We start from the raw sequence: 12,663 nt of genomic DNA, 5'->3' as shown, positions 1-12,663 counted from the left end.
CTCCATGGGTTAGCTATTTTCTTCTTTTCAACACCATTGTTTTATTTTCTTTGTTTATTCATTATTGCATTTGCATATTTGATTGCATGTTTGTTTGATTTTATGCATTTAGTTACTAATTGGTTGAAGTAATATTTTCTTTTCAAGAAATTTTTATAGTATTTCACTAATTTAAATTGAAAAAAAAATTTATGTGTTAAATTTATTTGAAGTTGTATTTGTAACATGGTTTTTGAGCCAAAGCACACACAACCTATGAGATTTTGAGCTTATTTACATGGTTACATTATTTAACCATAATATTTATTCTTGTGTGTTTTCTTCTCTATAATTGCAATATTTACTTTGTTCCATTCTATATGTCCATTATTTAGTATATTTACATGCTTGCATATGATTGAGGCCATTGTTTGATTCTAGCTCACCATTCCCAAATTAGCCTACCTTTACATCACCCTTGTTAGCCCCCTTGAGCCTTTAAATCCCCTCTTGTTTTATAACCACATTACTAGCCTTAAGTAGAAAAACAAAATAAAAATCCCAAGTTGAATCCTTGGTTAGCTTAAGATAGAAATTGTGTAATTGTTTAAGTGTGGGAAAACTTTATAGGAACACGAATGATAGAAACGAGGTAGAAAGTTAAAAAGAATAAAGATATTTCAAAATAAAATTTTTGGGAAGCATGCTCATGTGAAATCAAAGTAATTAAATTACCATGTGCATATAAAAAAAATTTAGTATTTAAATAAAGGGGAGACAAAAGAATTCCCCAAATGCAAAATAAAGCAATGCACATGGGACAAAATTCAAAAATAAGTTTGATACATGAGCATGTAATACAAAAGTGGAAAAAATTTGGGTAGCTAGGTAAAGAATTTTAAATTTTATAAAGTATGTATATGTTAGGTGATATCTTAGACTAATCAAGGATTCACTCTGTTAGCTCACTTAGCCTTATATGTACATCCTTACATTTACCTCAGCCCCATTACAACCCTGAAAAGACCTCATGATGTTTGTATGTATACATTAAATATTTGTTGATTGGTTAGATGAAGAACAAAGTTTAGAAAGCATGACTAGGGAAGAGTAGAGTGATTGACCCTAGACATTTGAGATATCAGAATGATATACACTACCAGTGAGGGTTCAATGCTTGATTCTATGTTCCCTGCTTTTATGAGCTATCTTCTTACAAGTTTACTTATTTTCACTGTATGATTTGAATTAGTGAAATCCAGTTCATATTTATTCTTGAAGGATTTATTTACTTTTTTACCAAGTAGGTAGAAACATTTTGCACGTAGTTGCATTCACATTCATAGGCTGCATTGCATGAGTCTTGCCTTTTCCTATTCATTTATTTGGTCTCCTTGAGATTAGCATGAGGACATGCTAATGATTAAGTGTGGGGAGGATGATAAACCACTATTTCATGGTTTATATTGTATTTAATTAAGTGGTTTTATCAAGCTTTTCACCCACTTATTCATAAGATTTGCATGATTTTACAATTCCTTCCTAGTTTAGTTCTATGATTGAAAACATGCTTCTTGGGTCTTAATTTAGCTAATCTTAATCCTCTCTTATTACCATTCGATGCCTTGATCTGTGTGTTAAGTGTTTCAGGCTTCATAGGGCAGGAATGGCTTAGAGAATAAAGAGGAAGCGTGCAAAAATGGAAGAACACAAGGAATTGAGGAGATGACCAGTGAGAAGTCACGCGGTCGCATGGCTCACGCGACCGCGCGAAATGGAAGAAATCAGAGTGACGCGTTCGTGTGCCTGACGCAATCGCGCGGATTGGAAGCTGCACGAATGACGTGAAAGCATGCACGACACGCACTCGTGGTACGAGAAATGCTAAGTGACGCGAACGCGTGGATGATGCGGACGCGTGACGTGCGTGATGAGCGGATAATTTATACGCTTTTTGGCATTGTTTTTAGGTAATCTTTAGTATGATCTAGTTACTGTTAGGGATGTTTTCATTGGTTTTTAGGCTAAATTCACATTTCTGGACTTTACTACGAGTTTGTGTGTTTTTTTGTGATTTCTCGTATTTTCTGGCTGATATTGAGGGACCTGAGCAAAACTCTGATAGGAGGCTGACAAAAGACTGCTGATGCTGTTGGAATCTGACCTTCCTGCACTCAAAATAGATTTTCTGGAGCTAAAAAACTTCAAATGGGGCGCTCTCAACGGCGTTGGAAAGTAGACATCCAGAGCTTTCCAACAATATATAATAGTCCATACTTTATTCGAGATTTGACGACATAAACTGGCGCTCAACGCTAGTTCCATGCTGCATTCTGGAGTCAAACGCCAGAAACACGTCACGAACCAGAGTTGAACGCCCAAAACACGTTACAACTTGGTGTTCTACTCCAAGAGAAGTCTCAGCTCGTGGATAGATCAAGCTCAGCCCAAGCACACACCAAGTGGGCCCTGGAAGTGAATTTATGCATTAATTACTTACCTCTGTAAACCCTATTAGCTAGTTTAGTATAAATAGAACTTTTTACTAGTTTATTAGATATCTTTGATTGTATTATTCAATCTTGGGACGTTTAGTTCTTAGATCTGGGGGCTGGCCATTCGGCCATGCCTGGACCTTTCACTTATGTATTTTCAACGGTGGAGTTTCTACACACCATAGACTAAGGGTGTGGAGCTCTGCTGTACCTCAAGTTTTAATGCAATTACTACTATTTTCTATCCAATTCGATTTATTCCTGTTCTAAGATATTCGTTGCACTTCAACTTGATGAATGTTATGATCCGTGACACTCATCATCATTCTCACCTATGAACGCGCATGACCGACAACCACTTCCGTTCTACCTTAGACCGGGCGCATATCTCTTGGATTCCTTGATCAGAATCTTCGTGGTATAAGCTAGAATTGATGGCGGCATTCATGGGAATCCGAAAAGTCTAAACTTGTCTGTGGTATTCCGAGTAGGATTCCAGGATTGAATGACTGTGACAAGCTTCAAACTTCTGAAGGCTGGGCGGTAGTGACAGACACAAAAGAATCACTGGATTCTATTCCAACCTGATTGAGAACCGACAGATGATTAGCCGTGCTGTGACAGAGCATTTGGACCTTTTTCACTGAGAGGATGGGATATAGCCATTGACAACAGTGATGCTCTACATACAGCTTGCCATAGAAAGGAGTAATGAAAAACTAGAAGGAAGAAGTAGGAAAGCAGAGATTCAGAAGGAACACAACACCTCCATACACCTATCTGAAACTCCCACCATTGAATTACATGGTAACTTTATCTTTATTTTCTGTTTATTTTATTATCTTTATTTAAACCAATAATCTCTTAATCCAGTTAAATCCGCCTGACTGGGATTTACAAGATGACCATAGCTTGCTTCATACCAACAATCTCTGTGGGATCGACCCTTACTCACGTAAGGTATTACTTGGACGACCCAGTACACTTGCTGGTTAGTTGTGCGGAGTTGTGACAAAGTGAGATTCACGTTTGAGAGCACCAAATCTTTGGAGCCATTGTTGATGATCATAATTTTGTCCACCAAGTTTTTGGCGCCATTGCTGGGGATTGTTCGAGTATGGACAACTAACGGTTCATCTTGTTGCTCAGATTAGGTAATTTTCTTTCCAAAAAGTTTTCAAAAATTTTTCAAAATTTTTCTTTGTTTTCATTTTTCCAAAAAAATATTTTCGAAAATTTTTTTAAATTATTCTATGGCTTCAAACTTTCAAGAATGAATTCTAGAGTTTCATGGTAACATGTTGAATCCTAGCTGGCTGTAAAGCCATATCCAAACTCCCTTGGGATTGGTCTTCAACTAATCACCACAATGCATGTAATGCCATCCTAAAGCTGGCTAGCTATTAAGCCATGTCCAACCCCTGAATTGGAGCTTTAGGCTAACATAAAAAGATTCCTGGAATTCTTCTTAAAGATTTTGAATTTCTTATTTTCTTTTTCCATATGTTTTTTCAAAAAAAGTATAATAAAAATACAAAAAAAAAAAATTAGAAAATCATAAAAACCAAAAATATTTTGTGTTTCTTGTTTGAGTCTTGAGTCAATTTTTAAGTTTGGTGTCAATTGCATGTTTTAAAAAAATTATTATGCATTTTTCGAAAATTCATGCGTTCATGGTGTTCTTCATGATCTTCAAGTTGTTCTTGGTATGTCTTCTTGTGTGATCTTGATGTTTTCTTGTTTTGCATCTTTTGTTGTTTTTCATATGTATTTTTCGTTTGTTAGAATCCATGCATTAAAGATTTCTAAGTTTGGTGTCTTGCATGTTTTCTTTGCATCAAAAAGTTTTCAAAAATATGTTCTTGATGTTCATCGTGATCTTCAAAGTGTTCTTGGTGTTCATCTTAACATTCATAGTGTTCTTGCATGCATAATTGGTTTTGATCCAAAATTTTCATGTTTTGGGTCATAATTGTGTTTTTCTCTCTCATAATTGTGTTTCTTATCTTTTTCAAAACCACCTAACTACTTTTCCCTCTTTAATTTTCGAAAATATCTCATCTCTTTTTCAAAAATTCTTTTTAATTGTTTTAAATTTTAATTTTAATTATATCTTATATTTAATTTTCGAAAATCATTAACTACTTTTTTCAAAATTATTATCGAATTCTCCCTCTCTTCTATTCTTCTATTTATTTATTTATTTACTAACACTTCTCTTTACCTCTCTTCATCTCCAATCACTGCTTCTATCCTCACCCTTGTGATTGGATTCTCCACTCTTATTCCTTTCTTCTTCTACTAATAATAATGATCCTCTTTGTCCAGATATAGAGGATTCCTCTCCCTTTTTCTTTTTCTCTTCTCTTTCATATGAGCAGGAATAAGGAAAAAGGCATCTTTGTTGAAGCTGATCCAGAACCTGAAAGGACTTTGAAAAGGAAACTAAGAGAAGCTAAATTACAATAATCCAGAGGCAACCTTTTTGAAATTTTCGAACAAGAGAAGGAGATGGCAGCCGAACCAAACAACAATAATGCAAGAAGGATGCTTGGTGATTTCACTAAACCAATGTCCAAGTTTGATGGAAGAAGCATCTCAATTCCTGCCATTGGAGCAAACAATTTTGGGCTGAAACCTCAATTAGTTGCTTTGATGCAACAGAACTGCAAGTTTCATGGACTTCCATCTGAAGATCCTTATCAGTTTTTAACTGAGTTCTTGCAAATTTGTGAGAGTGTTAAGACAAATGGAGTAGATCCTGAAGTCTACAGGCTCATACTTTTCCTTTTTGCTGTAAGAGACAGAGCTAGAACATGGTTGGACTCACAACCTAAAGATAGCCTGGACTCCTAGGATAAGCTGGTCACGACCTTCTTGGATAAATTCTTTCCTCCTCAAAAGTTGAGCAAGCTTAGAGTGGATGTTCAGACCTTCAAGCAAAAAGATGGTGAATCCCTCTATGAAGCTTGGGAAAGATACAAGCAGATGACCAAAAAGTGTCCTTCTGACATGTTTTCAGAATGGACCATATTAGATATATTCTATTATGGTCTATCTGAGTTTTCCAAAATGTCATTGGACCATTCTGCAGGTGGATCTATTCACTTAAAGAAAACGCCTGCAAAAGCTCAAGAACTTATTGACATGGTTGCAAATAACCAATTTATGTACACTTTTGAGAGGAAATCCGTGAATAATGGGACACCTCAGAGGAAGGGAGTTCTTGAAATTGATGCTCTGAATGCCATATTGGCTCAGAACAAAGTGTTGACTCAGCAAGTCAACATGATTTTTCAAAGTCTGAATGGATGGCAAAATGCATCCAACAGTACTAAAGAGGCAGCTTCTGAAGAAGCTTATGATCCTGAGAACCCTGCAATAGCAGAGGTAAATTAGATGGGTGAACCTTATGGAAACACCTATAATTCATCATGGAGAAATCATCCAAATTTCTCATGGAAGGATCAACAAAAGCCTCAACAAGGCTTTAATAATGGTGGAAGAAACAGGCTAAGCAATAACAAGCCTTTTCCATCATCTTCTCAGCAACAGATAGAGAATTTTGAGCAGAGCCCCTCTAATTTAGCAAATTTAGTCTCTGATCTGTCTAAAGCCACCTTAAGTTTCATGAGTGAAACAAGGTCCTCCATCAGAAATTTGGAGTCACAAGTGGGCCAGCTGAGTAAGAAAGTCACTGAAACTCCTCCCAGTATTCTCCCAAGCAATACAGAAGAAAATCCAAAAGGAGAGTGCAAGGCCATTGATGTAATCAGTATGGCCGAATGCACAAGGGAGGAGAAGGACAAAAATCCTAGTGAGGAAGACCTCCTGGGACGTCTCTCAAACAAGAAGGAGTTCCCTATTGAGGACCTAAAGGAATCTGAGGCTCATATAGAGACCATAGAGATTCCATTAAATTTCCTTCTGCCATTCATGAGCTCTGAAGATTATTCTTCCTCTGAAAAGGATGAAGATGTAACTGGAGAGCAAGTTGCTCAATATCTAGGAGCTATCATGAAGCTGAATGCCAAGTTATTTGGTAATGAGACTTGGGAAGGTGAACCTCCCTTGCTCATTAGTGAACTTGATACATGGGTTCAGCAGACTCTACCTCAAAAGAAATAAGATCCTGGGAAATTCTTAATACCCTGTACCATAGGCACTATGACCTTTGAAAAAGCTTTGTGTGACCTAGGGTCAGGCATAAAACTTATGCCACTCTCTGTAATGGAGAAGCTGGGGATCATTGAGGTACATCCTGTCTTATTCTCATTACAATTGGCAGACAAGTCAGTAAGACAAGCTTATGGATTAGTAGAGGACGTGTTGGTAAAGGTTAAAGGCCTTTACATTCCTGCTGATTTCATAATCTTAGACACTAGGAAGGAGGAGGATGAATGCATCATCCTTAGAAGACCTTTCCTAGCCATAGCAGAAGCTGTGATAGATGTTAACAGAGGAGAATTAGTCCTTCAATTGAATGGGGACTACCTTGTGTTTAAGGCATATGGCTATCCTTCTGTAACAAGGGAGAGTAAGCATGCAGAGCTTCTCTCAGTACAGAGTCAAACAGAGCCCCCACAATCAAACTCTAAGTTTGGTGTTGGGAGGGCACAACCAAACTCTAAGTTCGGTGTTGAATCCCCACAACCAAACTCTAAGTTTGGTGTTGGGACTATACAACATTGACTGATCACCTGTGAGGCTCCATGAGAGCCCTTGTCAAGCTATTGACATTAAAGAAGCGCTTGTTGGGAGGCAACCCAATTTTTATTTATCTAATTTTATTTTATTTTTTTTATTTTACTGTCATTTTATGTTGTATTAGGTTCATGATCATGTAGAGTCATGAAAAAAATACAAAAATTAAAAACAGAATCAAAAACAGCAGAAGAAAAATCACACCCTGGAGGAAGGACTTACTGGCGTTTAAACGCCAGTAAGGAGCATCTGGCTGGCGTTGAACGCCAGAAACAGGCAACATCCTGGCGTTTGAACGCCAGGAATATGCCCTGAGGAAAGCTGGTGCTGAACGCCAGGAAGAAGCATGGAACTGGCGTTCAACACCAGAAACATGCTGCAATTGGGCGTTGAACGTCCAAAATGAGCATCACTTCGGTGTTTAAACGCCAGAATTGTATGCTAAGGCATTATACATGCCTAATGGGTGCAGGGATGTAAATCCTTGACATGCTAGGATCTGTGGACCCCACAGGATCACCTCAGGATCTGTGGACCCCACAGGATCTCCACCCACCTCAACTCACCTTCTCTCTTTTTCACTAATCACCTCAATCTCTCTTCCCCATCACCCATTCACCACTCACATCCATCCATCTCTTCCCCACCCAATCCCACCCATATGGCCGAAACATACACATCTCTCTCTCTCTCCTCCATATCTTCTTCCATTCTTTCTTCTTTTGCTCGAGGGCGAGCAACATTTTAAGTTTGGTATGGTAAAAGCATAGCTTTTTGTTTTTCCATAACCATTGATGGCACCTAAGGCCAGAGAAACCTCTAGAAAGAGGAAAGGGAAGACAAAAACTTCCACCTCTGAGTCATAGGAGATGGAGAGATTCATCTAAAGGGTCTATAGCTCAGTGGTAGAACATTTGACTGCAAATCAAGAGATCCCTGAGATACCTCAGGGGATAAATTTTCCTCCACACAATTATTGGGAGCAACTAAGGATAGGAGCACCAAAATCACTAGGGATCATGCAACAGAAGCAAGGAAGAAACATAGAGGAGCTCAAAGAGCACCATTGGTCCTTCAAGAAGGTGCCACCTTCACTAAGGTGGACTCATTCCTTGTTCTTATTTTCTCTGCTTTTCGGTTTGTATGTTATATGTTTATCTCTGTTTTGTGTCTCTACTTCATGATCATTAGTAGTTAGTAACTATGTCTTAAAGCTATGAATAATTCCATTAATCCTTCACCTCTCTTAAATGAAAAATGTTTTTAATTCAAAAGAACAAGAAGTACATAAATTTCAAAAATTGTCCTTGAATTTAATTTAATTATATTGATGTGGTGACAATACTTTTTGTTTTCTGAATGGATGCTTGAATAGTGCATATTTTTAATCTTGTTGTTTATGAATGTTAAAATTGTTGGCTCTTGAAAGAATGATGAACAAGGAGAAATGTTATTGACAATCTGAAAAATCATAAAATTGATTTTTGAAGCAAGAAAAAGCAGTGAATAGCAAAAGCTTGCGAAAAAAAAGGGTAGCGAAAAAAATAGAAAGAAAAAGAAAAAGCAAGTAGAAAAAGCCAATAGCCCTTAAAACCAAAAGGCAAGGGTAAAAAGGATCCAAGGCTTTGAGCATCAATGGATAGGAGGGCCCAAGGAAATAAAATCCAGGCCTAAGCAGCTAAATCAAGCTGTCCCTAACCATGTGCTTGTGGCATGCAGGTCCAAGTGAAAAGCTTGAGACTGAGTGGTTAAAGTCGTGATCCAAAGCAAAAAGAGTGTGCTTAAGAGCTCTGGACACCTCTAACTGTGGACTCTAGCAAAGCTGAGTCACAATCTGAAAAGGTTCACCCAGTCATGTGTCTGTGGCATTTATGTATCCGGTGGTAATACTGGAAAACAAAATGCTTAGGGCCACGACCAAGACTCATAAAAGTAGCTGTGTTCAAGAATCAATAAACTTAACTAGGAGAATCAATAACACTATCTGAAATTCTAAGTTCCTATAGAAGCCAATCATTCTAAACTTCAAAGGAAAAAGTGAGATGCCAAGACTGTTCAGAAGCAAAAAGCTACAAGTCCCGCTCATCTAATTAGAATTAATATTCATTGATATTTTGAGATTCATAGTATATTCTCTTCTTTTTATCCTAATTGATTTTCAGTTTCTTGGGGACAAGCAACAATTTAAGTTTGGTGTTGTGATGAGCGGATAATTTATACGCTTTTTGGCATTGTTTTTAGGTGATCTTTAGTATGATCTAGTTAATTTTAGGGATGTTTTCATTGGTTTTTATGCTAAATTCACATTTTTGGACCTTACTATGAGTTTTTGTGTTTTTCTGTGATTTTAGGTATTTTCTGGCTGAAATTGAGGGACCTGAGCAAAACTCTGATAGGAGGCTGACAAAGGACTGCTGATGCTGTTGGAATTTGACCTTCCTACACTCAAAATAGATTTTCTGGAGCTATAGAACTTCAAATGGCGCGCTCTCAATGGCGTTAGAAAGTAGACATCCAGAGCTTTCCAGAAATATATAATAGTCCATACTTTATTCGAGATTTGAGGACGTAAACTGGCGCTCAACGCCAGTTCCATGCTGCATTCTGGAGTCAAACGCCAGAAACACGTCACGAACTAGAGTTGAACGCCCAAAACACGTTACAACTTGGCGTTCAACTCCAAGAGAAGCCTCAGCTCGTGGATAGATCAAGCTCAGCCCAAGCACACACCAAGTGGGCCCCGGAAGTGAATTTATGCATCAATTACTTACCTCTGTAAACCTTAATAGCTAGTTTAGTATAAATAGAACTTTTTACTAGTTTATTAGATATCTTTGATTGTATTATTCAATCTTGGGATGTTTAGTTCTTAGATCTGGGGGCTGGCCATTTGGCCATGCCTGGACCTTTCACTTATGTATTTTCAACGGTGGAGTTTGTACACACCATAGATTAAGGGTGTGGAGCTCGAGAGATAAGAATGAATTCTAGAGTTTCATGGTAACATGTTGAATCCTAGCTGGCTGTAAAGCCATATCCAAACTCCCTTGGGATTGGTCTTCAACTAATCACCACAATGCATGTAATGCCATCCTAAAGTTGGCTGGCTATTAAGCCATGTCCAACCCATGAATTGGAGCTTTAGGCTAACATAAAAAGATTCCTGGAAGCTGCACGAACGACGCGAAAGCGTGGACGACGCGCACGCGTGGTACGAGAAATGCTAAGTGACGCGAACGCGTGGACGACGTGGACGCGTGACGTGCGCGATCTGCAGATTTACAAAAGTCGCTGGCAGAGATTCTGGGCCGCATTTCAACCCAGTTTTCGGCCCAAAAACACAGATTAAAGTCAGGGAACTTTCAGAGACTCAAGATGCTTTTCATAATTCATAATTTTTAGTTTAGATGTAGTTTTTAGAGAGAGAGGTTCTCTCCTCTCTCTTAGGATTAGGATTAGGATTTTTAGAACTTAGGAATATTTTTATCTCATCTTTTTATCAGGTTCAATATCTTTTTATTTCGACTTCTCTTAATTGTTGATTATTGATGTTGCTTATTTGGCTTATGACTCTTCATATTTGGATTGATTTTATTTTATTAATGCAATTGAGGTATTTCAGACTTATATGTTACTGATGCTTGGGCTCTATCCAAATTATTTTCATTCAAGTAGATTTTATTCCCTTTTGGCTTTGGTTGATTAATTGGTAACTCTTGAGTAATCAAACTCATTGTTGACTGAAAATTGGAATTATTCAAGAATTAATTCGAGTTCCAATAACTCTAGCCTTTCCCAAGGAAAGACTAGGACCTGAGGAATTAAAATTAATTCATCCACTTGACTTACCTTCATAGTTCAAGGTTGACTTAGTAGGAGAAAAATTCGATTCTCATCACAATTGATAAGGATAACCGGGATAGGACTTCCGGTTCTCATACCTTGACAAGAGCTTTATTAGTTATTATTTTAACGACTTGTTATTTTATATTACTTGTTCAACCCTTTTGAAAACCCAAAAGTATACTTTTTCGTAACCAATAATAAGAACATACGTCCCTGCAATTCCTTGAGAAGACGACCTGAGGTTTGAATACTTCGGTTATCAATTTATTTAGGGTTTGTTACTTGTGACAACCAAAATATTTGTAAGAAAGTTTGATTGCTTGGTTTAGTAACTATACTTACAACGAGAGCTTACTATAACTTCTAAACCATCAATCTTCAGTTCTTCAATTAGTTAGGTGAAAAACAAAATTTTTGAAAGCATGATTAGAAAAGGATAGAGTGATTACCCCATATACTAGAGATGATTAGAGTGCACACGCACCAACAGTAAGGGTTCAATGCTCGGTCCTGTATTCCCTGCGTTCACGAGCTATCTTCTTACAAATTTACCTGCTTTTACAATATAATTTGAATTAGTGAAATCTGCCCCATGTTTTATCTTAGAGAACTTATCTATTTTTAATCATATAGACAAACTCATATAGTTGCATTCATATGTATATAGGTTGCATTGCATTGCATGAGTCTTACATGTCCCTATTCATTCATATTTATCTCCTTCAACTTAGCATGAGAACATGCTAATGTTTAAGTGTGGGGAGGTTGATAAACCACTATTTTATGATTCATATTGTGTTTAATTGTGTGGTTTTATCAAGTCTTAGCCCACTTATTCATATGATTTGCATGTATTTACAATTCCTTCCTAAAAATATTCTATGATTGAAAACTTGCTTTCTAAAGACCTTTTAGTTGTATATTTTTATTTTCCTTCGTACTATTCGATACCGTGATCTGTGTGTTAAGTGTTTCAGGCTTCATAGGGCAAGGATGGCGTAAGGAATGAAGAGGAAGCGTGCAAAAGTGGAAGGAACACAAGGAATTGGGGAGATGACCAGCGAGAAGTCACGCGGTCGCATGGCTCACGCGACCGCACGAAATGGAAGAAATCACAGTGACGCGCTCGCGTGCCTGACGCGACCGCGCGGATTGGAAGTTGCACGAACGACATGAATACGTGGACGACGCGCACGCGTGGTACGAAAAATGCTGAGTGACGCGAACGCGTGGACGACGCGGCCGCGTGACATGCGCGATCTGCAAAATTACAGAAGTCGCTGACATAGATTCTGGGCCGCATTTCAACCCAGTTTTCGGCCCAGAAACACAGATTAGAGCCAGGGAACATGCAGAGACAAGGGCAACAATTCATTCCGCATAATTTCAAGTTTTTAGATCTGATTTTACTCCTCCCCTAGGTTTCTCTTTTTGACATTCATAAATTAGGATTGAAGATTTTTGGCTTTAGCTTTTGAGAAGAGTCTACCTCCGGTACTGGTTATTATAGTTTGTTATTTATTTTTCGTTTACTTTTCCATATTCTCAATCTGTCCAGAGTTGATATTGGATTATTTTCATAGTTTATTAATACAAAACTATTTTTACTTTTAATTAATCTCTTTCATCATTATTTATT

The 12,663-nt window shown here is 37.6% G+C and overlaps 1 non-coding gene across 1 annotated transcript; it reads right to left on the bottom strand.

The window, feature by feature from the left end:
* Window positions 1-5,384: 5,384 nt before the first annotated feature.
* On the bottom strand, window positions 5,385-5,488 carry LOC112798862 (small nucleolar RNA R71). The gene has a single exon (XR_003200459.1). It is a non-coding gene; the product is annotated as a small nucleolar RNA R71 (small nucleolar RNA).
* Between the last annotated feature and the right edge of the window lie 7,175 nt (window positions 5,489-12,663).

Source organism: Arachis hypogaea, chromosome 4, assembly GCF_003086295.3.
Source record: "Arachis hypogaea cultivar Tifrunner chromosome 4, arahy.Tifrunner.gnm2.J5K5, whole genome shotgun sequence".
In the NCBI taxonomy this organism is placed as follows: Eukaryota; Viridiplantae; Streptophyta; class Magnoliopsida; order Fabales; family Fabaceae; genus Arachis; species Arachis hypogaea.
The sequence above is the reverse complement of the archived record's forward strand: the minus strand, read 5'-3'. Positions and strand labels throughout refer to the sequence as shown.